The sequence below is a fragment of the Neopelma chrysocephalum genome, unplaced genomic scaffold (genome assembly GCF_003984885.1).
Source record: "Neopelma chrysocephalum unplaced genomic scaffold, ASM398488v2 Primary Assembly neopelma1_70, whole genome shotgun sequence".
NCBI lineage: Eukaryota > Metazoa > Chordata > Aves > Passeriformes > Pipridae > Neopelma > Neopelma chrysocephalum.
The window spans coordinates 7,386,149-7,411,609 of record NW_020897730.1 but is presented as its reverse complement, the minus strand read 5'-3'; positions in this window follow the sequence as shown (position 1 = coordinate 7,411,609).

Sequence of the window (25,461 nt, the reverse complement as noted above, 5' to 3'; positions counted from 1 at the left end):
AAATCCCATGTCAAAAAGTCAAAAGAAATGGTAAAAGGATAAGGAAAAATTAATATAAGAATACTCTGAAAGATGATAAAGTTATAGACACTCGGTAGCTTAACACACTATGACTCAAAAAAGGATCAAGTATGTTATTTATAGTTATTACACTTACCATAGTTGTTATTTACATATTTGCTTCACTAAATGCATTTTAGTCGTTATTCTGTAGTACCGTGGGCTATGGACTGCTATATGCAAAAGACAAAACCAGAGAAAATCCCTTCCTTAAACATCAAAAGTTACCTTGGCATAGCTGAACAAATACATCTGCCTGAGTGTTTTGCCCAGCTCTTTCCCTTCTTGCCCTCTCATGGAAGTCTGTCAAAACTGTCATATTCCTAAATAATTGAAGGATGAGACTCAGCATAGGCTGATTTTTTAGGGTCTATTCCCAATAGCTGGTCACCCCATAAGTATTATCACTGCTAAAGATCATCTACGGCAACTCCACAACAGGTTTTATTGTTTCCATCATCTTCAGTGGTCTGCAACCACTGCTGATATCACAGAAAAAAACTCAAATTCTCTCCCCTTCTGGTGTTTTGCACTGTTGTCATGGTTTATAACTAATTCATAAGGGAACTCGGCACTAATAAACTGTGTGTGTTTGTGTGTGTTTCTGTCTGCGTAGGGTGGAAAAGCAATTTAGATGTGAGAGATAGTGTAAACTGACTTGGCATTGTACACAAAAATATTTTCAGCTTGCCTGCCTGCAAATACATCTTAAATGATACAATTCATTCTGAATGAATGATTATGGGAATCCTGCTCATAAATCCTAAACCCGACATTTTAAAATCAAATTTTCTTTCCATTTTTAAGCAATGAAAGTACTTCTCCATCTTGACATGATTTATCATTTTTTTCTGGATGAAATAACTAACTTAACAGGCCAAAACCTCTGGCTGCAAGGACTCATTACACAGTATCATCCTCTATTTACAGCAGTCATCCTTTTCTTCCATATTTGTCTTACAGGGATCAGATGAAAACATATTTATTTTAAACGTAATAGGTCTATTCCTTTAAGATTCTTATTCATTTCAATAAGCTGCATCAAAAAGGTGCTTTATAATACATAACTGAGTGCATGGTAGTATGGATTTTGTACAGCTTCCTGTGGTCCTTATCAACTTGAGGAAAACAGTGACTAATTTAACTTTTCTTTTTATACAATAGCCTGTATGAAAACTGTTGTTCAGGTCTGACCTGCTCCCATAGGATTTATCTCATCACAGACTGATTCCCACTCTCAATGAAAGTGTCAGAAAAAACTTTACATTTTACATAGATTTGGAGATTACTTTTTTCATAAAGAAAACAAAATATTACTCTCCATAGAGCCATTCTGAAAAAAATACTTAAAGAATGTCTTAAACTTATACTTGCATAAATTAAAAGTGTGCCCAAGACTAAACTGCATCAACTTCTAGAACTCCCTGGTTTTATCAACTCTACTTCTGAGCATGTGCTACTGTTCCAGAAGTCTTTAATCAAACAGTTTACTGGAGCCAAGTGAGTTATATAAAATAATAATCCCATCCTACCCAGAGCAGAAAAAACTTGCCTCAAGAAATACTTAAAGAAACTTTCCACATATAGGTCACTACGTTATTAGCAGGAAAAGCAAAGTAGTCTGCCACTGAAGGCTGAATCCACATTTTCAAAATGAAATTTATTTTCCAGCAGTTCATAATTTGGCCATGAAAAACCCCTTTGGGCTGAATTTCTACTATAGAGACTTAGCTCAAACACAAGTTCTCTCTGAGAGTCTAAGATCTGGTTCAGACATTAAGAAGCTTAGTAAAAATTACAGAAATAATATATTTCTCAAGTGAAATTGGTAACAAAATCAGCTACAGTATGTAGGTAACTGATTAAATTGTTGGTGTGTCATTTTTCCAGACTCATTCTCAGATTATATGTAACTTCCGTACACATTTATGCAAACATAATTCTGGACTGAAAACAGAGCTCATGGGCCCACCACACTGTGATTTTCACAATCAAACATTTTAAAATGTATGTTTTTAAGAAGCCTGTATAGGTTTCAAGTGGCTATAAAACATACCTATTATTCTTGCAAACAAAAGACCTGAATTTTAAAAATTTTCGAGCATATAAAGACTTGCACAATCCCAGACCTGTCTCTGGGATATCAGAGATAGAGATGCCAGCAGGATGATCCTCAGCAGTCTGCCATGGACACACTATTTTTTCTGAAACAGCCTAAATTTTGAAGCAAACCTGAAAGAAAACTGTCCTAACTAGAAAACTGGGATGATGTTTTATGCATTTTTGGTTGTGGGTTTGGTAGGTGGTGGCTTTTTTTTTTTGTCTTTAATTTTTCTGCTGGTCTTGTGGGGTAGATAGAAAAGCAAGGATTCCAAAACCAGAATCCCATTCAATGCAAAATGCTCCAACAGATCCTCTTTCCCAGACACACAGAACCCTCTCTCCATCTGTAGGATGAAACTGGAGAGCTGAAGATTTCCTCCTTCAGACTCACAGACAGTATTCTATTACTTGAGATCTCATTAATTTTAGGAGTAAATCAAGGCAGAGAATGCAAAAATTTCTGAATACAATTTTTCTGTACATAATTTGTCCCACCAGTTACTAGGTAACAAGTTAGATAGTTATAAATGTGGCAAAAAAAGGCAGTTTGACATTCTTTTTTCAAGACAGAAATAAAAAAGAGTTGACAACAGTACTGTCTTTCTTAAGTGTGAGGTAAATGAATGCTATGAAACTCCATTTTTTAGGTTGTCTGCAAGGTAGTTGCTGCTTCTTAAAGAGGAACTAATTTGATTCTAGTAAAATAAACTAATAATTCTTCTTGAAGGACAGTAGTAACATTAAGGATGTAAAGGCCTGGATTCTACCTAAATAATAAAGACTGAACTGCATATATAAAGGCTATCTGGGACTATCTGGTTGGTCAGAGCAGTAGAGTATTTCTGGCTTAATAGTCATCTAGGCTTTCTCTCCAGCAGTAATTTATCAGCAGCCTGTCACACCTTTGTGCTTCATCAGTCAATTTTGCCAGTCTCACACCTGTGAAATACTTTCATCTTACAAACCCCCACAAGCTGAATAGATCATAGAAGCCCAGACCTGAAATTGCTGTGATGCTGTGCAATGATTAGAAAACCTCTTTGCCATTAAGATTTCATTCATTAAGTTACAGCCTGTTAAAAATGGTCTATTCATTTCATTTTGGATCTAATCACTGTTGCTGCTTCTTTTACATGGCCTACAAACACAAACAGGAACAGAAAGATAGCTTCTCATGAACTTAAATTAACCAGCTATTTAACCAGATAGAATATTTCTTATGAAATTACACCCCAAAGTAAGTGTCAGGGATTAGATAGAAAATAAAACAGACCTCAGGCTATTGGCACTACCTTCACTACCTGAACATCTAACCTACCTGAACTTTCTTGTCTAACACTCAGATATGTTACCCTGAAATAAAAGTACCAGTTTTGCTGTTTATCAGTAAATTATTTATAAATTAGGACAGACCAGGATGTAAAAGGCCTGAAGGGCCAAAATAAAATTATAAATTATATCTCTGTACTCCAGTGAGAATAGAACTTCATTGTCAGTGTCCTGGCTTCAAACTTTGGCTCCCTATGCTGTCTTAGCATGCAATCCAATTAATTTGAAGTGAAAAACATTTAAGCAGTCCTTGAAATCCAGAAAAACTTCCTCCACTCCAATACTCTTTCAGCTTTATAGCTATCAACAGTATTTTCATGCACTTTCCAAATTTTAATTGGATTTCATAATATGAGGAATAAATTTTTGTCCTTAGGCTAATCTCTCAAAGATCCATTAGCTTCAGTGGACACCCATAACTAATATTACTAAACCAAAAAAAAAAAAAAGAACCAAGCTGCTCAACCCTCACTGAAAATACCTGAAAATAACAGTTACTGCTTCAGAATGCCACTGGCTAAAGTAAAGCTCTGGTTTTCCTAAAGCAATATTTAATCTTCTGGTTTTGCAACTCAAAATGTTGATGAGCTGCCACACAACATCCAGACTAATTTCACTAACTCCAGCAGCTGTTATTGCCTATGGAAAATGTTATCAGATGCAGACATATAGCTATTCCTTCACCACAGTCACTTAACAGAACATATGCATCTCATTGCTTGTTTATTTGCATGAACAATCTGGTGGCTCCTGTGGTTGACATGGGCACAGTGAGGCAGCAACTCAGGCCAATATGATGCTGGAAAGTATGAAAATTGCTTTCTGAGAATTGCTAAATTCTCTGGGGAGTCCTTTCCCTAATTTGAATAGGTTACACATCCTTTAGATCTTCTCAAAGGTAGAAAAATATTATTGTGTGATTATAACATATCAGTGCATAAACATCACACTTGAAAACTAGATCAAAGTAGTTCACATTTGTACAAATCTCCAGGTGACACGTTTTGTGTTGCTGTCACAATTTCCATGGGCTGGAGCGATGGTGGCACCCTGTGGTTAGAAAGATGTGTCTAAAGGCTGCCTGCTGCTCTCTGCTGCGGCACTGTGGCATGGCCAGTGCTGCTCTGAATTCCCACATAAAACACACATAAGAAACACTGAGTTTCTTTACATACCAATATATCAAACATTCTATTTAGTCATCTTTAACTTGATTTCCAGGAAAAGGTAGGAGAGACTGTACTCAGAAATCCTGAGACAGTGAGCACACAGGCCTGGGACAAAGTCTGCAGGGATCAGGAAATGTTCTGAGCCTGTGCCTGCTGCTATCAGGTGCTGATGTTCACCTACACCACACCTGGTCCTGCGAGGTTAGGATACGTGCCAAGGCACCCCAAAGATTTCTGAAATACCCAAAATTATTAATCTTGTCAAATAACACCCACACTGGGTGCGGGTGACAAGGACATGACAGCAGGGCTGTAGGGCTGCCCTGAGCTGGACACAGATGGTTCCAGATGGTTCCTGCACAGTCCCACGGTGGGACACAGCCCAGCCCTCAGGGGACCCAGTGCTGCCCCTGGGAAAGGCATCGAGGACAGGGCAGGACACTGCTCTGTGGCGAGGGAGACACGAGGGAAGCAGGACCTTGGGAAAAACAATAGCTCCCTGTGATATGGTTGTTGGAAAAAGGAAGCAGAAGTGCAGCTGAATTCATTTTAAACTGTCTTTAAAGCTGCATGAATTAATATATCCCATAATTTTTACTTTTCCCTCCTCTCAAAAAGAGAATCAAGGTGTATTTCACGGCTTTCACAGCAGAAAGTCACAACTCTTAACAATAGCATCTGATTACCTTCCTATGATGTTCATCCTCAGGCTGTTAGAAAAAAGCTACATGACAAGAATTTGGAAGTGCAGAAGTGTGGGGACACTAAGGATAAACAAACATCTACTTTGCAACTAAAGGGAGAGCAGCTCATAAGAAGGAAATGGCTTGGTAACTTTGCAGGACAACAGGAACTACTCTCTTGCAGCTTGAGAGTCCATTTAATGCGAGAAACAGAAGCCATAAATCAGGGCAGACATCTTTCCTTTGTTTTGGAGGGGACTGGGAATGTTGGTGACAATGACCAAGCTCATATAGTAACTAAATTCCCCTGGTAATTAACTGAATTACTACACTAACTAAATCCATCCAGTAACTGCCTGGTCAACGTATTTCTTCCCAGCTATACATAATGTGGGGAACAGGAGATCCTTCTCAGCAGCATACAGAACATAAAAAGAGGGAGGATTTGGAACACGAGAAATGGAAGTGAAATTAGTATGACATTGGGTAAGGAAAAACGGCATTTTTAAGAAAAAGCAGAATAATCTTGCCTGCCTCAGCCTTTTAGATCATTGTCATTATATTTGTCTTTGAAATTCTGCCTGTACTTTTTATTAACTTATGGTTTCTGTATTGTCTATACTGGAGCATATTGTGTTTCATATTAGACATAATTATATATTTTTGTTTATTTTTTAGAAAAAGCTTGCACTGCTCAGCTATAGAGTCAGTGGCTTTATTGTTGTGATTTGATTTTTATTTTCTATTCTTAATCAGTTTTCCCTTTTCCTACAACACCACATGTCTGGTGAATGATCTCTCCCTTACCCAACAGTTATTACTTGCCTAAGCAAAGCAACACCACGTTGCCTTCCATGATACAGACAGCCTGGCTTTCTCTCCCTGGAGGGCTGGAACCTTTCTTTTGACATGAAACAGTTCCAGGTGACAAGGTCATATCCTTTGGCAATATGCTTGAATTCAACCTTTTCTATGTGACAAAGTACAGTCTTGACAAGTATCACGTAACTGGAATTTGGGAAAAAGTTGTTTCTCAACAGAATTCCCATGTGCCAAAGTTTCATTATGTGTGAAAGAGGATCTGATAACTAATGGTATCTTATGCCTAATAAAGTTGACACCTATTAGTTAAGAAAGTATCAGCAAACAGTACTTAAATATTGGTAATTTACCTCAACTTGATAGTGTGATGTTTTTCACAGACAAAAAGTTCTATATCTGTTTTCCATAAATTTATCTGAGTAGTATCACTTCCTAAATTTTAAAGTACATGGCTGAGGGATTTTACAAACCTGAATATGAAATGGGAATATCAGATTCTTGCAAATATTACATTTAGTGGCACCTGTTCTTTTATTACTTCTGCAAGCATAAGGAGATTTGCAAATAATGAGCTAGTAAATGTTTTGCAAAATAAGAAGTTGCTGACAGTTTATAAATGCTACACTTTGCAAGTTCTGCTCCTACTTCTTACAGATAGTTGAACTCTCTAGCTGATACTTCTGCATTACTTCTGTAGTTGGCCACACTGGAAAGAAGCAATGCAGATTTCAGCAGCAACTACACAATTCATTGATGTGACATCAGAGCAGCCAAACACAAAAAAACACCACAGAAGAGAAAACCCCAGACCAATACTTTATCAACAGGGTCTTATATTCATACTTGCCCAAATCAATGGCTGTCTTTGAAGTGTGACATTTTGATTTTCTCCCTTGCTTTAACCTTTACATTAACATTTTTCTGAATTATTTTTCTGCTGATATAAATCCCAGAAGCCTTTGCAAATTCCATAATGCATGGGAATGGAGATGAATTTGGAAGAGCTTCCTCATGTAGGAGTCTGAATAAAACTCGACAATGCATTCACACACACCAGTTAACCTGTTACATACTTTTTTAACAAGTTTCTCATAGTCCATTCTCTATTTGCTTGAAAGATGGGGGGGTTATTTACAATCCTGAACAGCAGCCTTTTGTTGTTTGCTAAAATACTAATTCACAAAAATAAGTAAAGGAAAACACTACTAATGACAGTCTTAACTATCTACCCAGTGATTACATTTCCCATAGTCATAGAATGACTTCCAAAATACGGTATTTCCAATACAACAACAAAAATCTATCACCTCTAGGTGGATCTCAGTGGATGAGCTGGAACAAATTAGGTTTCAAATGAGCTTTAATAAACCATTTCTCTCACTAATCTTTTCCTTTATTCCCCTGGTTTGTTTCTTCCCACAGAAGGTCCAATGGGTATATCCTTTCCCAATTTCCTGATGGCAAATAGCCAGCAGATCTACACAGTGAGCTGTGCTGCAGTGCTGCTCATTAGCTCACAATATAGACAGCTGCTGCTCCCCTCCACAAACACCTTCCCAAAGAAATATTTGATCAATATATTTGAAAGAAGACAGTGATAAAGTTTGTTAGCCAAGGGCTGATATTGGAGATCTGCTTCCACACAGAAACTGAGAGTGCAACTGTCTCTGTTAGTTTGGAAGATATCATTCAAATAATCTATTGGCTCTATCTGTAATTTCCTCAACAATAGCATGTTTGTACAGCCCTGAAATCTTACCTTACTGGCTACTGATAAAAAACCCAAAAGCTAAGCCTTTAACTGATGGAGTGCAATAGGAGAGTAAACAAAATACTGTAGCTTGAATAACACCTCCACTGCTTGAACTACACCCACATCCCAGGAACCTGCACCTTGGTTCTCCAATTTCCCTGTCTCCCATCTAAATTTGCCAATTTGCCCTTCCCACTCCAGAGTTGTTTGTTTGTTTGTTTTTAAAATAATCAAGTACCAGAAATGTTGATGTATCCTCTACACACCAGGCACAGGTGCAACCCACGAAGTTTGCCTGCACTGGAATTATACTATGACGAAAGAAATTAGCAGCAGAGACAAGGAGATGACCAATGCCCTAAGTTACTATAATTGAAAATAAACTTCTGAGTGAAAAAGCCATGCTAATCTTACAAAGTGAACTGAATCTTACGGTTAAATAAACATGAATCCTGTGATCTCTGACAAATAAGACACAGGCTAAAATTCTTTCCCTACTCTTAAATAAAACAAGCAGCAAAATGTCACAATCATATGACTGCAGATTCTGCCTGTTCTCTGGTAGGGCACTGAAAGTTAAAAATCTCTGTCAGTGCAAAGAATGTGTACTGAATGCATTATGTTGTCACTTCTCAGAGGGCAGATGTGGGACTTGTATGTTGCTGTGTTCTGTGAATATCCCAGGCTGAAATATCTGCCCCATTTTCCATTCCCAAGAGATTGTGGCTCTGTTTTAACGGACAAAGCACCAGTTTAGTGGATATGATTGATCCAAAATTATTTTCCTGTACGAATTTCACTTCTGTAACAGACCTTTGGTATCATCTGTTTTCATGCATGGTCTGCTTTCCAGTGGATGCTCAGCTGGCCAGGCCATCCCCAAAAAGAGAGCAAAGTTTTGGTCATATTATGAAGCATTCACTGACTGCAGTGACATGTAGATTTCTCCTAACTTGGACTCCTGCATTATGGTCAGATGCATTTAATTCCATTTTCAAACAGCAAATCAGTACTTAAAAGAGCAATGAGTTGTAGTGTATGTGGTTATATAAGCTAATAGCATTGGTCCATTGCTGAGAAATGAGATGTGAATTCATTTCTAATTAATTTGCCTTTACATAGCATATGTCACATTCATTGGTCACTGTCCAACTTAATAATTACTTATCACTTTGCAGGAATTTCTTATGATTGCAATTCTAAAAACATCTGCCTGAACTATGCCAATAAATCCCTTGGCATTTTATCTTAACAAGGGTGTCTTAAAAAGCTAGCTTCTCTTACAGCTATTTGGAGTTTTATTGATAATAGGCTATTTGGCCTGTTAAAGAGATAGAATAAAAGCACAGTTACACAAAATTGTGTAAAAAAAAAAAGTCTTTCTTCATTCCCAAAGGCTGTATGCATAAGAAAATCAGTTTAAAAAAAAAATCATACATCAACCCTTTGCATACTTCTCAAGAGGAAATTACGAATCCAGCTCAGACAATAAAACTAGCACAAAGTATGGTATAAAAATGCAGTAAAAATATTTCATGACTTTTTTTACTTTATTACTTGTTTTCAGACTGTCAAGTACTAAGTGCAATAATTATTCTTTCAAACACACTGACATGTTGATCATATATAAAAAATGTATCCCACTAAAAAAAATTATTATAAAAAAAATTTTATAAAAAAGGGAGAGTGAGAGAGAGAGATTTGTGTAAACTGACAGATTCTTCCAGAACAACTAATGTAAAGAAGGATTTATAGAGGTCAATTTCAATGCAATTTTTTTAGAGAGAAACATTTGGAAGTGTCAGCACTGAAGATATCATATATTTCACTCATCTCTCACAGCCCAAAAGCATTAGTCTTGAAGCATTTTGGAATCTTTTCAGAGCATGTTTTCACTAACACTGAGAGAAAAAACAACACTAAAAAAAAAAAAATAAAGAGAGAAAGAAAGAAAAGCAGTGTCTAATGGGATGTAAGTGTTTGACCTGCCTGGAGAAGCCTTGACTTTTTTTTGTCAGTGTTTACAATTTGACATGACCAACAATAAACAGAAAAAAAGTCTTCTGTTATCTTCTAAGCTGTCTCAGATTACACTGTGTGAGTTTCTGATGACATTATTTAGATAGTTTGCTAAAGAACAGTATTAAAGTTATTAAAATAAGAGCTTGATAACAGCAAGAGAGACAAATTTTATTTAATACTCTTTGAAATTAAAATTGCAGTTTATAAGTCAGTTGAAGTAGATGGAAGATGGACAAGACAGCATATATCAGAAAAAGACTGCAGAACAGGACTACTATCGAGGATCTATTTAACTTAGGACTCCTTTCTCTTTCATAACACTCTGGTATATGCGCTCAGGATTTATTAGTTCACAGTTTTAAAATTCATCCAGGAAATAGCCTACTCAATTGCCCTAAAATTCTGTCAGGACAGTCCCAGAGCAAGGAGCTATGCTCTCTTTCTGTGTCTAATTCTGCACTTGTTATTCCAGAAAAATAACCCTTACATTACTGTTGAGCAGTTGCACCCATGCACATATCAGTACTTACTACTGTAAAAGCTCCTTTTTATTTTTTCTTTTAATTCTTAGCATTCTGAGCCTTCAGCAGGTTTTTCCAAATGCTGATCTAAGGCAGAATATGTGTTATGATTTTGAACCTTCTCACACCAGTTTTGTTGCCAAAGTCAAGAACCCTCTCTACTGGCTCTGTAGTCTTAATAGCTGGCAGTGAGGTCTGATTGTAGAAAGCTCCCTGTGACATACACCTTTGTTCTTCCAGATGTCCCTCCGTGAGACCAACACTGTTCAGAACACATTCAGAACAAATGTAGTTGCATAGAAATCTTCCTGTTGTGCCTCAATGACCTGCCAACAGATGTGGTGGACTCAGCATCTAAGACTTTTACCCCATCACCCAAGAATTTAATCAGGGAGCCAGATGCTGCAGAGGAAAATATGGTACTTTGACTCAGTGATCAACTCCCAAAAAAAGAGGGTCCTGGTTCTGAGCAAATTTGCACCTGCTTTTTATTGCTGTGATGTGATAGATTTTGTTCAACTCTACTAGTTTGGGATCAGAAATAAAGTATAAAGAAAAGGTGGCGTTATTGACCACGATATATTCCTTCCTTTACCAAGGCATAAGATAAACTTATTCAGAGATACAGAATCTCATTTGCCATCAGGTAAATATAACCCCATTTTAGAGAAGACCAATGATTACTATAATGCATTCAAGTCCCCAGTCTTGTTTCCCAAGAAGGGTTAGAAGAACACTACTGAGAACACCTGCTGACAGAGGAGGGTAAAGGAATTATCTAGGGGGCACATAAACCCTATCTATAGCAGAAATATATGCTATGCACTATTTGTGTGTTGCTTTATTTTATGCCAGCCCCAACCCATAGTTGCACTACTGTTCTGAGTGCCAATTTCATTTTTCCCCAAAGAATTTGGAGTTCTTCTGCATCACAAATTAGCACAAAACAAGGAAAAACAGTGAGAATGAACTTAACTGCATTTCAAAAGACGACTTAATTTCACCTCTCTTTAAGGGATTGAGTGTTTTGTGAGGGAATCCCATTAACCAAATAAATTAAACTACATTTTTAAATATGAAAGAGGTAGGAAAAGTGTCTGTTATTTGGTCTTTTGAATGCCCAAAAGCCACAAGAGACTTTATGTAACAGGTAAATTTATACAACAGAAAAAATTTATTATTATTTTCAAAATTAGCCCATGGACTATTATTAAATAAGATTGATAAATACTAAATTAATTTATTCCAATTAAATACCATCAGTAGCTTGCATGAATGAGAACCAAAATGTAACAAGGAAGAGAAATAGACAGTAACTATTTCATTTATGACATACAACATTTATGACTACTCACATGGTCTTGTGACCTTCAAAGTGAGCAGAATCTTATTTGCATATGAGGACTAGGGATTGTGCACCACTGACATGGCAAAACTAAAAACGTGCTATAATTCAATTAAAAAAAGAAAAAGATATTTGAAACTAGATCTGAAATACCACAACAAACCTCTAAAATGAAAATCAGTTGTGATCTATATTTTCCTATATGCAGTGGACAAGCTGCTAACTTCAAGTTTGTTGATCATTTTTATTTTGCTTTCAACCCAGTTTGTTTCTTTGATCTGTTTACTGTACGTAAAATTGTTCAACATGTTTTGCTTTTATTACTTATTAACAATTCCCATCATACAGAATGAAAAAGACTAAATTGGTGTCGACCTAATATTTTCTTTCTCCCTTTACTTGCACTCCCAGTATATATGTCCAGACACATGCGAATGTAACATATTGCATAGTTTTTACTATTATAAAGGGACAATCTGTGATCCAATACTAAATTCTGTTTTGGCAAACATGTTGGTGCTGAGGTAAACAACAATATTAAGTATAGGAATGGTATAAGAAGGTAAAAAAACAGATTTTTAAATTAATAGATTTCTATTCACTAAACATTTGGAATAAAAGAGCTAATTTAGATTAAATAAGAGCTGGTCATGAATAAACCATAGGATCTCATTAGCTTAAAGAAACTGGTACATTTATTTTCTTTTAATTTCTTTTCCTTCACTACACAAAATCAAATTCTTTGAAAAGTCAGAATTTTGAACCCAAGGGTAATACTAAAAATAACATTCCCACAGGAATTCAGATCAAATGTGAGATAAATGTCCAGTTCTTCTACATAACTGTAGTACCTTACTGCTCAGAAATTTTAGAAGATTTGTCTTTAACAATGACCCCACGAAGCAAAGGACATATTACCTATTTAAAAATAGATGAAGTATAGAGAATAAAGAAGTAACTTGCTTAAAGTTCAATAGAAGGAAGTCAAAACCAAAACACAGGCTATCTGATAATTACTTAAACTGCAGAATAAAAGATGACTCTTTCTAGCAAGCTCAGAAAAGATTAAAAGTCTCTGACACAGTTCATCTGGGGAAAATTTCCAGCTCGTTTTTCATCTGCTTAATTCTATTTTAGACAAACACCCAGATTCCTGAGCATTTACCAAAACCAAATTGAAATCCTGGATGCTCATTCATTATTACCAAGTACCATATGTCTAATTTTATTTTTGGAATTGTCTTTGGCAATAACACACTCTATCTGAAGCTCTGTGGCAAAGACTCAAATCTGATGGTCCTGAAAAGAGACTTTTAGGGAGAGAAATTTTACTGCAGATACTCAATAGAATGCATGGAGGTGGTTTTGTTGACCTGTAGGCCACTAAGAACAAGCAGAAGTGCGAAGAGATAAAGAATAAAAATCTTTGCTATGGCTCACACACAAAGGTAGAAGTAAAGAGGTTTGGTAGACAAATCTAATAATGTAATTTCCTCTTATCTAAAAATTTCTGTGACCATTTTCTTCCACAAGTTGGCTTATTTGGCTGTTGAGTGTCATTACAAACACATATTACATATTTCTCTCAGGTTCACATTTAAAAATCACATTTCCCTGCTTGGGCAGTTCCACCATTCCCACTGTCTGCCTTGAGCGACCACAGAAATGTGCATGGCCTGGAGCCAGAGCCTCTTTCTCCTCAGTCACTAAAGATCCCAAAGCACCTTCCACATGAAGGTTCTACTTTTTTTATCCATTTACCTCAGACTATCTCAAAGTGCTTTATCTTGCATATTGCTATCACAGGGACTTAGAAGCTGGTGCCTTTAAGAAACCTCACATTTGTAGTTATATACGACACTGTGGCAATAACCGAGTTCATGTATTTATCCCACAGTTGTTTCCTTCACTGTAATTATAACTCAATTACTGCAGAAAGCTCCCACAGTGCACAAGCCCTCCCTACCCTATTGCTGCTATGTGGGGTAGAGGGTTTTGTTTCACTTAAGCCACATTTAAAGTTAAGTGTTGGTGGAAAAGCCTTATTGGTTACATAAATAACTTCAGCTCTTCTGAAAATCCACCAGGAGCTCTGCCGTACTGTTAGACCCCCTGAAATCTCAGGGAAAAGCTTCACTCTCTGCCCCAGGGCATGCCTGCAATATTCCCTTGAACACAGAAAGGAGGTTCCCTGCGTAGCTGTGAGGAAATTACATCAACAGCAAAAACACACCAGGCAGTTTTAGCTTTGGCTGCAGCACCACACTGACAAGGTACTGCCAGGAGCCACTATATAGCCCTGCATAGCACTGTACTGTTGTGAACATGCTCTGCAGGGCACTGTACTACGAAAACACATCTCAAAATGTGGCAACATTTTGGTTAATTATGTCAGAATTGCTAACTGTTTGCAAAACATCCATCCTGTTTACTGAAGATTTTTTTTTTTGTGAACAATTTTGAAGAAAACCTACTATTTCTCATATTATGGAGTGAGTTAAAAAGTTATCATCCACTGTTTGAACTTGAAGTTATGATTAAAGGCTTTTTCTTTCATTCCACAGTTGCTACATTTTTAATGTGACATCAGAGCTGTAATGTAATAATTGTACAATAGAGTCAGTGTTAAATCTAATGCAAAACATGCATCAATGTTTAAAAAACCAACCATCCAAATTCAAGTGAATATTTATGTATCTTTGAGTTGTGAAGCAGCTTTTACATCTCATTTATGACCATAGCTCAACATTAAAGGATTCTTTGACAGTGAAATAAAGATAAATGCCGAAGCCTATCACCTTTCTTCATTTCCCATTTTCTGTCCCACTTGAAATGCCTTTCATTGGAGCAACTGCAGTGAAAACTTTGGTATTTCAGTAAAGAATGTTCTTTTTAAAATTAAAATTAAATGCAACACCAAGTTAGCAAATAGGCTACAAATGCATCACAATGCTATTAGCTGAGATAGAGCACAAAACCAGCCCTGAATTCTTGGATGCACATTTTTACCAAATGAAGGAACTGTTTAAGCAGATACTGTGTACTTATATGCATGAGAGATGATAGTGAGAAAAAATGGGACACATATAAGCTTGTTTTGTTTCCTAGAACCTCCAAAAGCTCTAAGAAAGTAAGCAGATTTACACCACCCAGTAGGACTCATTTGTTGAACAGCACTAAGATGACAATTACTAAAGATGGCAGAGAAGTAGTAAATACTCAAGCAGTTGACACAGTGAGTTAATGAGTTGCTACAGCTTAACCTACTGATTGATTATATCCATCAATTGCAAGCATCAGTCAACTCATGTCACTTAAGCAGTAAAAATCGTAAATTATATTGAGAGAAGGAACAAAGTGACAGCACGTCCTCTAATTTTTTTTTTTAATGGAATTAAATAGGAATAGGAAAGTCAAAAATATTTATCACCCAGTAGGCACTATAGAACAGGTGGAAGATAAAGTACAGGCTTGAGGCTGCGGGTCTCAAAAAGGTAAAATTGAGATGAGGATATGGGACAATAGTACGGCAAAGATCCAAGTAGCAGGGTGGGGAAGGGTCAGGCAAAATGCCCAAGCAATAGCTGGATCCTTGAGGACTCCCAAGTGTAGAATAGTTTGCAGCCTAATTACTTTATACCCTTGACAAACATTTTTCCAGACAATTATGATCCCATAAATGCTATCCTCCCACACATTGACTATTTTGATTTTGGGGACAGCCTAAAATACCTTAAAATTAATATGGAAGTAGAACATTCAAAGAAATTGCAGTGCTGGACTGGTAAAAGACAACTCTCAGATTGACTCTCTGACAACAGCACAATCTTTTTGGCAAACTCTAGATCAGCTCTGCTTAAGAACATTCTAGGCCTGGACTACAGAGCAGCAGGAGGGAATTACAAGCAGGACATAAACACAGAAATGAAACTGGGTGGAGATTTGTCACAGTGATTAGAAACAAGAAATGCTTTTAGTAACACCTGACACGTTGCACCCAGGCAGGAAGATGAAAGGGACATTACTCTCAAATCCAGTTCCAGCGCAGCAGGGTCACAACTGCTCTCCTGTTTTACTGCTGCCTCAGAGCTTTATTAGTGAGTCAAAGAAAAACCCAATCCTGTACGACTTGCATTACTAATAAGTTATTTTATTTTCTTCTGTTTATTTCTTCATACTATTGTGTTCATTCCCTTTTATCTCTTTATTCTCTTACAGTTTAGATAAACCATTGCTCATGAATAGACTGAAGTAGACACAAGTCTTTTCTAACTGCTTCAGATTCCATGCTGGTCATTTAGTTGACTGAAGGACAAACAAACAGTGGCTTCTATTAAAATATATTGATTTTTCTTAAATACAATCTTGTGAAAACATTACACCAGGTGATATTATCTGCATTAGAAAGTTACCATATGGGATTAAAGATATTAGAAGAAAGTTCAAAACAAAATTGTTGTATTAGTTACACAAATTTGATTGTGCTCTGGTTTCTGAGTGCTTGGGGGTTTTCTCTACACAACATCCCATGTAGCAATTTAGCCACAATAGTGCTATTCAAGTAATTTCAAGAGCACAATGTAATATTTTGAAAACAAAGACTATGAAAATCCCTGCTGAAATAATTGACTTTTCACTGAATATTAAGGAGAATATTCCTGCAAAACAAGCTGGAAAAAAACCCTAATTGGAGACTTTTCTAAGGTACAGTGAAATATTTTATTCAAAACAGACTGAAATAATTTTCCACTTCAAAAGCCAATATCTGTTTCCTCATGCAAATATTTGCTTCTGTACCCAAGCATCAAGAAAAAGGCAGTTGTGTCCTACTTAGCATTTAAAGGAAAATTACTCAGGAACTCCTTAGCCTCAGCCATTCCTTCCAGAAGTTTATAAGTCACAAGTCAGAGTTTGGCACCATAATGTTTCTCAGAGCATTCTGCATACAAGTCTCCTTTGTGCTTAATTCCTGATACACGTGTGTATATACATATAACGTATATAAAGCCCCTAAGTTACACTTTCAAAAGCTCCCTTATCACCTATTTACTCCATTTGAAGAAGCATTATGATATCTCTCAAGCAAACAGTTAATTAATTAGCTAACAGTTAATTAAATACTCACTGAATTGAGTAGATGTGTAATTAAGGGGATATTAAAATGCACATTATAGATATGACAATACAATGGTCATTGTGGAGCTTGGAGTGCTCTGCCATTACCATATCCCCAGAGAGACCCACTGAGGCTGTGAGGGCTTCCTAAACCACTGTGTTTCCTCCAAGAGATGCTGCTCTTGCCTCTTCATCCTCAAACAACTCGCACTTACTTACCCATACCATGGGAATTAAGCAAAGATTTTTCACAGGTGTGAGTGGAAGGCTTAGACAAAATTTATTAGAAAAGAGCCCTGTCACTGAGTCACGAGGGGCAAAAAGGACTCCCTCGCTTTCTAAACATCATCTCAGAGGATTCTCGGTGTGGTGGAATCCAATCTTAGCCTCGGATTATGTCAATGGTTTAAATTTAAGGAATTACAGAGGTATGATTGAACCACTTTTGTCCTGCAGGTTTTAATGATTAGCAAAATTAGAATATTTATATAAAATGAATCATTATTACAAATGATCAGACAAAAGATCTTAATCAGAATTATTTGCTACAAAATATAAAAGCTAAAACTACCAGTAGTATAGTATAAGATAGGATAGTGCGCTATATTGAAGCCATTATTGAAGCAATTATATTAAAGCTTGCAAAAAGAAATAATTATTAAGTAGAGATTTGATGTAACTCACCCACACCAACACACATGGAGAGATCTCTTTCTCTCAGCCTCAAGGAATATCCTTGGAGGGCATCCCCACCCAAGGGAGGAATCTCATCACACACACCCCAAGAAGGGTTGTGTTAGAAGAACCTGACTGTATGAAAGTGGACTGGACTTTTATACTATAAAGTGATTGAATGCTAGTCACAAATTTACAGGCCAGCTACCAGCTTATCTGTCACATCCAGCTTCAAAAAGCAGGATGTGTGTTTGAAGTTTGGGGAACCAGGCTGGTTTTAGCATAATTCAACACCAAACCAGTACTGTGGTGCCACCAGTAATCCACAGAGAGCTTGCAGGAGAGCTTGAACTGTTTGCATTCTCTGACTTGATTTTAGGTCTTTTCAGGGGAGGCCCTCCTGCCACAATTACTTACCCATATCAAGGGAATTAAGCAAAGAGTCCTTACTGCCATCATTCCGTGACTAAAAGAAAAAGCTTAATATTGCCTCAAAGGGAAAAATCCTGTAATACTGTGGAATGCTGGGTACCTCAGTTATGAAATTATATTTTGTAACCCTCCCTACGTAAAGAAACATCTTTAGCTTACAAGATTCACTGCATATAGAAATGCATTGACTGCATAAAATTTACCTGAAAAAATGGCAGGCTTGTCAGATTTGCCTAACCTGAACCAGCACTGCAGAAATATCTTTTTATGACTCTTAGAAATTAAAAATAATATGAAAATAATCTGTTCCTCCACAGTGGGTTTCTCAAATTCAGACAGGTAAAAGAGGTAAAACAAATGAGAGATATGAATTCACTATTCTTTATGGACTGACAGGCACAACTTTGGAAACATCAAGAAACAGAAACACTGAGAGAAGTAAAAGTTGGTCCGGAGTTACTTACGTAAGGTGGAAAGTGGAAAAGCAGAGTTTCTCCCCTGACTGCAAAACGTACGAAGAAATTTCACTTTCCTTTTCTTTATTTTATGAAGCTGAACTCCCTCAGCATCCCATCCTCCTTGGATGCCGCAATCTGAGCTCCCTCAGCTTATTATCTGCTAGGACTCAACTCTTCTCTAACCAGAAGAAATGCTGGGAGAATTATGAGGAAAACCAGCCTCTGTGTAGTGGAGAGATGGCAGGACTGAGTGGGGAGCACAGAATGACTCACATTGAGTCTCCCTCTAATTAAATCATTTTAGTAAATCTAGTTTCCTTTTATCAAACAGGAGAAAATCAATAATGGTTGATCACAATTCCTATTGTGATCAACTATTCTAGACCGAACCCACATATCAGAACTTAAAGTAGGGCAAAGTTAAGAATATCAAATTTATTAATAACATAACGAAATTTTAGCACTAAATATGTTTCAATAAATAAGCGTTTCACCACACTACAACTACTCCTTTAAGTAGGCTTTAAATGTAGACACAAATTAGTTGCTAAAAACATAGATGTAGATAAATAAAATGTACTGATCACCTTTAAATAAAAATCCTCAAGTTTATTAATTAATTTTAAAAATGGTTTATTCACTTTTCCTGGTATGGATTTGTGTAGGTTCTTGACCATCCCCTTTTCCTAATATATCCTCACATAATTTAATTATTTTGCCATTACAGGTGGTCTGACCATTTCAGGCAGCATCTGAGGACAGCGAGACAGGGATCCCAGTAACATTGGTTTATATAGGCAAGAAACAATGTATAATGTTCTTTGCTTTCCTTGTTTTTATGTGCTTGTGTTCTGTAGAAGAGATGATCGCTTGCCAGATGGTAAGACTGATAAGTAGAAATCTTAACAATATTCAAGCAATTCCCCTTTGTGGCCTTTTTTTCCTTTCAGAAATACCTGAATTGACAAGTCCTGAAGGTAGGAGTTAACTATTGGAAAAGAGAAAAACTTTCAGAAGTCTGCTGAAAGTTAAATTCAAGTGAAGTTTATGACAGCTCCCTATGCTGTTCTACTAGCAGGGCTACAGACAGAAAGAGAAGAAAATAGTCTCAGATCTCACAGAATCAGCTGCCCACACACACACACCAATCTCAAAAAATATGAGCAAAGGTTATACACATAAATATAGAACAGGAGGAGACAGTCTAATTCAGTCACATGAGCACTTTGCCTAAAGAATGGCAGAAATAGAAATGTAATGATGCGAAGAGATTGCTCACCTCAGTGGGAGGTGTCTCCCATAAGTGACAAAGTTGAATTTAATCTGAAAAGATTTTTTAGTATTCTACTGCACTGCTTTCTGACTTTCTTCCAGAGTGATATTCCTGAGGCATTACCATACATAATGTATAAATGATCTCTGCTTAGTATTACATTTATTGCAATATGAAGTATTTTAAAGGTTCATCATATGCTTCTTCATGGTGACATACTGGGACAAATTTTAAAATATAGGTCCCCTAGGTGACTGTAGAAGAAGTTCTGCTGTGCATGCAGATGAATACTGAGAACAAGCTGCCAACATAATCTAAATCTTCACAAAAGCAGAAAAACTTTACTTTTACCCTATTGACAGGCTCAAGTTACAATACTTTTATCTGCCCCCATCATGTCATGGTATTTAAAACGCAATCCAACAGAAAGGAATTTGAAAGAGATTTGGTTCTGAACATTTTCTCAGGACAGTTTTGAGTTTTAATATGACTTCCACCCAAATTATCTGAGAAAGTTTTCAAGCTTTCAGAGTAGACCTACTTTCAAAGGATCCTTTAATATTTCAATATTGATATAAAAACCCAGAAATATTCACTTTGATTTCAATCCTTGGTTCAAACAACAAATTTAAAGTACAATGCATGGGACAGCAGCCATTTAAATTTTCTTTTCCTAAACAAAAAAAGAAATAAACAAACAAGAAAACCCCTCAAAACCTAAACCAGCCAACCAAACAAATAGAATAAAATAATAATCTAATATCTTGAGAATAACAGCCTCTAAAATACTAATTATGCTAATGCATTTAGGAGAATGCTTATTGGTAAAGTTTTCTTGGGAACAGGTTTGTGCGTCCGTATCAACAGTGCTATTGAAAATCTTGGCCTCCCAATAAAACAGCAATCCCATTTCATTGGAGGACATTTCCCAGTACCACACACTTTAAGAATGTGACTGCTGCTTACATTAATGAAACACTTGCATCTGACATTCTTTGCATCTACTCAAAACCAGTTTCTAATTTATTTTCATGTACAGGGAAGATTCAGTCTTAGTGGGGCATGAACTTATTATGTGGAAACGCATCCAGACACTCTCAGTCAGCACAATTCCCTCCAATGTAGGTGAAAGTTTTGGCCAAGTGAGAAGTAACAACAAAATTATTCACTGTTAAATTTTTAAGTTTGTATTTTAGACACCAGGATAAAACAGATGAAAGAAAGCACTCCATCTTTCCAAGTGATATGCTGGTTAAGGAAATTTTTGAACATGATACTTCATATGAAACAAGATTTGGAAGAGACTGCCTTGACTATTAGCTCTCTCTGCCATCATGAATAGTTAAATCACAATCTCTTTCTTAAATTGATCAAGTTCCTCCTAAATACCAGTTGGGCTTTTTCCTTCCAACTAAAAGGCTGTTCCAGAACCTTATTAGTGTGATGACTATAAACCATGTTCTGATTTCCAGCCCCAATATACTCTTGGAAAGTTTATATAAATTTATTCCTTAGCTTGAACACTTTTTCTTGCTTAGTGTTGATTTTCCTGACAGTAACCTTCACTTTCACTTACATTTGCCAGTCTAAACAAGCCAAGACTTTCTGTGTTCCCTTGTTAGAGAGGATGAATGGAAGATGGAAAGCTGACTATTTGTCAGCTCTGCCTGTAGTGCCCTGCCTGGGCATCCCAGAGAATTGTGTCATACATTAATCTCTTTACCATCTCAACAAAAGAGCCTCACGTAGAAATGTATCTACCTCTGACAAGTTCCTGAGTCAGAATGCCTCTTCTTAACACTGTGCCACATATTGCCCATTATAGAATTCTGGGCATATGAGAAAACTGCACCTTTATAAAATTAAATTATTTTCATGAAATTGAAAATATATTTTTATTATAATTAATACTAAGGCTCAACAATTGTGAAAAATAAGCATGGACAAGTATTAATAACACACATGCACGTTTTTACATAGAAAAGAAAATTTTAAAAGGTTCATGTTAGAAGTGATTATTGTTTCAATTCTTCTATAAATTAAAACACAGAAAATTACTTCCAGCATTTCCCAATAAGGAAAGTGACAGTGCAAGGGAAGAGAAGTGGTGGTGTGAATACATCAGCACCAGCAAGACAAAAGTGTTTTTTGATGAAGAAAGAAAAGATGTTTGAAATACAGGAAAAGCTCTGCTACTCTGAATATGAGAGGTAGCACTGAGAAACAAACACAGATGAGCCTGTGAGAATGAGACAGAAACAAGACAAAAATACAGTGGAAGCAGCAGAGGTTAGAAATAATGCAGGCAACAGTGAAATTTCCTTTAAAAAGGGCTTGGGGAGATTGAATTTTATCCAAAAAGATGGAGTAAACAAATCAATGTGGGAAATAACTGTAATTGTTTTTGAACACCCGCTGAGCTCTAGAATAAGCTTCCATTCACTACAGAATACTGCTATTCACCACTGAACAAAAAATAAACTTCACCTTGTTAGGGAAAAACATATCAGACAAAGTTAACTCCTTTATTTTATCTGCTGACATGCTTTCCAAGTTCATCAGAGAAGCAGTTAATGATCTACCTTTAGAAACATACAACATCCAGAGGAATATCAGTGGAGACAGATTTTGCCCTTGTTGCTAGTCTGTGAAAATTGTTCTTCAGAAGGCACTGATTAACCCAAACTAAACTGTTTCCCAAGAACATACCAAATTTACTGAACTTGGAAAAGGTCTTTGATGAACAGGAGCTAAGAATATAAGAAGGTAAATGGAAGGCAACTCACAGAGAGGCCATTTACAATAACCTACAGTCCAGCAGTGACCAAAGTCACTGGTTAGTGAGAAAAGACCAGCATTTTCTAACCAACAGCCCAATTCACAGCATCTTTATTGCTAGATCCAGTCCTCTGGCATGAAGGCCATCCAGGATGTGAAAGCTTACATCCACATGGCTGAATTCTCTTAGGCTGGAAAAATACATCTAAACTGTGTGCTGGGAACAGCCCATCTTCCATTCAACCTCCCTGTAATGACTCGAGGTTGTGAAAGAAAATTTTAGTTGGCCCTGGGACCATGGAGAGTAACAGTAAGGAAAATTGCACAGCAACAATGAAGTCTATGTCCTGGCCATATCTGATGTGCTGTCACAGACAGAGCCCCACAGATCTCAGGAGTGTTGTGATCATGGGATTACTCCTCCTCCTTGAAAATTCTGTCTTATAAATGTGTCTCAGTCTTTGTCACAAAAAGAGAACAGAGGAAAACAAGCTTGTCAATTCAGGACTATTCCCCCCAGCATTTCAAGCAGTTTCATAGCATCAGTGAATTGTTTGCCACTCAATCTTTATCCACCCAAATTCAGACCTTGAGCCTTAAAAGCATTCCAGCTACATAAAGGGAAAATGATGTATGGGTTTTTACTAAAAAGGCTGCTTATTTAAACAGTTACTGTACTATTTACCAATACAAGTTTCATTATCTCCTGTAAATTACTTAGTCTTTCCAGACCTGCCAGCTTTCAGAAGTTTAATTCCTCTTCACTTTACTTTTTAAAGAAATTTCTAATAGACACAGTAAAGCTTCTTTTATCCATATCACAAACTTGAGGTTTATCAGGCTTGAGAAAAGAATATTGTCAGGGGAGGTACTAGTTATACCTATTTGAAAGCTACTGCAGGAACATGGATAAGAAATTGTTTTTTCCCCATCCAAAGGGGAAGGGACAACATGGGATGACTTTATGGAGGAAAAAGCCTTGAAAAACTTTCCAGCTAAACCACTGAACTCGATTGCTACATCTCTGTTGCTGCAGATTTTTGCAGAAAGTTAGACAAGCACCAGTCAGGGGGATATGCTGGGTACAGGTTGTCCTGTCCACAGGCAGAGAGGCAGACAGAGGTAAGCCCTCCAGGTCACTTCCCATTCTCTGCTATGGTCAATCGTGGTGTTTCAAGGAGGGCATTTACATACACAGCAAATTGAAGCAGAGAGTGGTCATGCACACCTAGTAATTTTTCATGACAATGAAGAGATAATGGAAATATCTCCTGGATCAATATCTTCTTTCTCCAGAAGCAGTGTTGAATGTCTGTCTTTTAAGAGTCTTTTCTTTAGGGACAGTAATAAAAAACTCCATTGACTTCACTGTTTATTCCTTTTTTTAGGACATCTAGCCATGAGAATTCCCCTGCTTTCAAGGGCTCTGAGACCACAGGTCCATATCATTTTCCTCTCCTTTAGAAAAGATTGCAACAGCATTATGTGCTGTACTGTTCTCAGTTAGGAAAAGTTACTTTAAATGCTAATAAGCATACCTAATCTCCAAATATTGATTGGAGATCTATTATTCTTTTTATTTTTTAAAGTGATAAACTGAAGTTATTTTTAAGTAAAATAAACATCTGAATTACCTTTTAACATTGGAATTCCTCAACTGTAAAGTCTGTTATGTAAAATATATTTTTAAAATTAAACAGTAAGATGATAGTGTTGTATACATATTGTCATTACTTTTAATAATAAGTCAAACAGATTGAGTGCAATAAAAGATGTATGGAACAACTTAATCTATCTGGATTGTGATCCTTTTGTGCTCAGTTTAATAATTCCAGTAAAAATATCGTGTCATTTCATTCTCCACGGTCGAGTAATTGGAGAATGGACAAGGAGACTCTACACAGCAGCAAAAGCAATGCAAGTTTGGTGAAGTAACCTACATCTAAAATTACATCTCTGTAGACCACTTCTAACACTGAAAAGCAAAGCAAACCCAATGCAGAATGCTATACAGAGTGCATCTTTGGAAGTTATGCCATTTAGCTGTAACTCCCAGAAATACTGTTTGGAAGCCAAGCTTAAACAGTAAACCACAGAACAGTCCCACGCATAAACCATTTGGATGTAAAATTATCTCAAAAGTTAACAAATGCACACATGTGGTGTAAAGACAGGAATTAACCTAGAAATGCCTTAGCAGAAAGGGTTTGGCTTCCCAGCAGTCTTTAAGTTTTAATACAGAACAGACAAATAGGAAGTTTTTATCAGGCAAAGAATAACCTGGAAATGTTTCCCTGAGGAAGACATTCTGACCTAGCAGCCACCACGACCTGTCAGCCTCCAGGTGCCTGCCTCTAAAAGCCAGGTCTCTGGGTGCTGAGCGTGCCCAGCATTGTACCATCGTGGAGAAAGGATAAGCAATATTGGGACACGTTAACTACCATTGCACAGACCTGTCCTGCTTCTGCAGCCCCACAGAGGGAAGTGCTTTCCAAATTAGGAGTTACCAAAAGACGAGAAGGATGACAAAACATCACCTATCACTGCCTTCTTTTCATCACCAGTCAGTAAACTGAAAATCATATCCCCACAGACAGCAAAATTTTGACAACTGCAATCAAGACTGATGAGATGAATTAAATGCAAAGATATGCTTTAGCATGCCTGGCTTCAAAGGCACCATTTCATTTGAAGCACAAGGGATTGCCAATTACCACTGCTTGAAGCACTCTGTCCTCCTGCCTTACACAGCACTGAGGGGAAAGTTCGTCTTGCACAGAGTTCTCACTACATATTTGAAAAGTTAGTAATCCCTGCTGGCCATCATCTCTCAGTTCACTGTCTCAGAGGATTCTACGTACTATAAAAGCATAATGGCTTGTGACAGAATCCCTCAGCATTGCTCTGTGTCTCTCTCCCTATA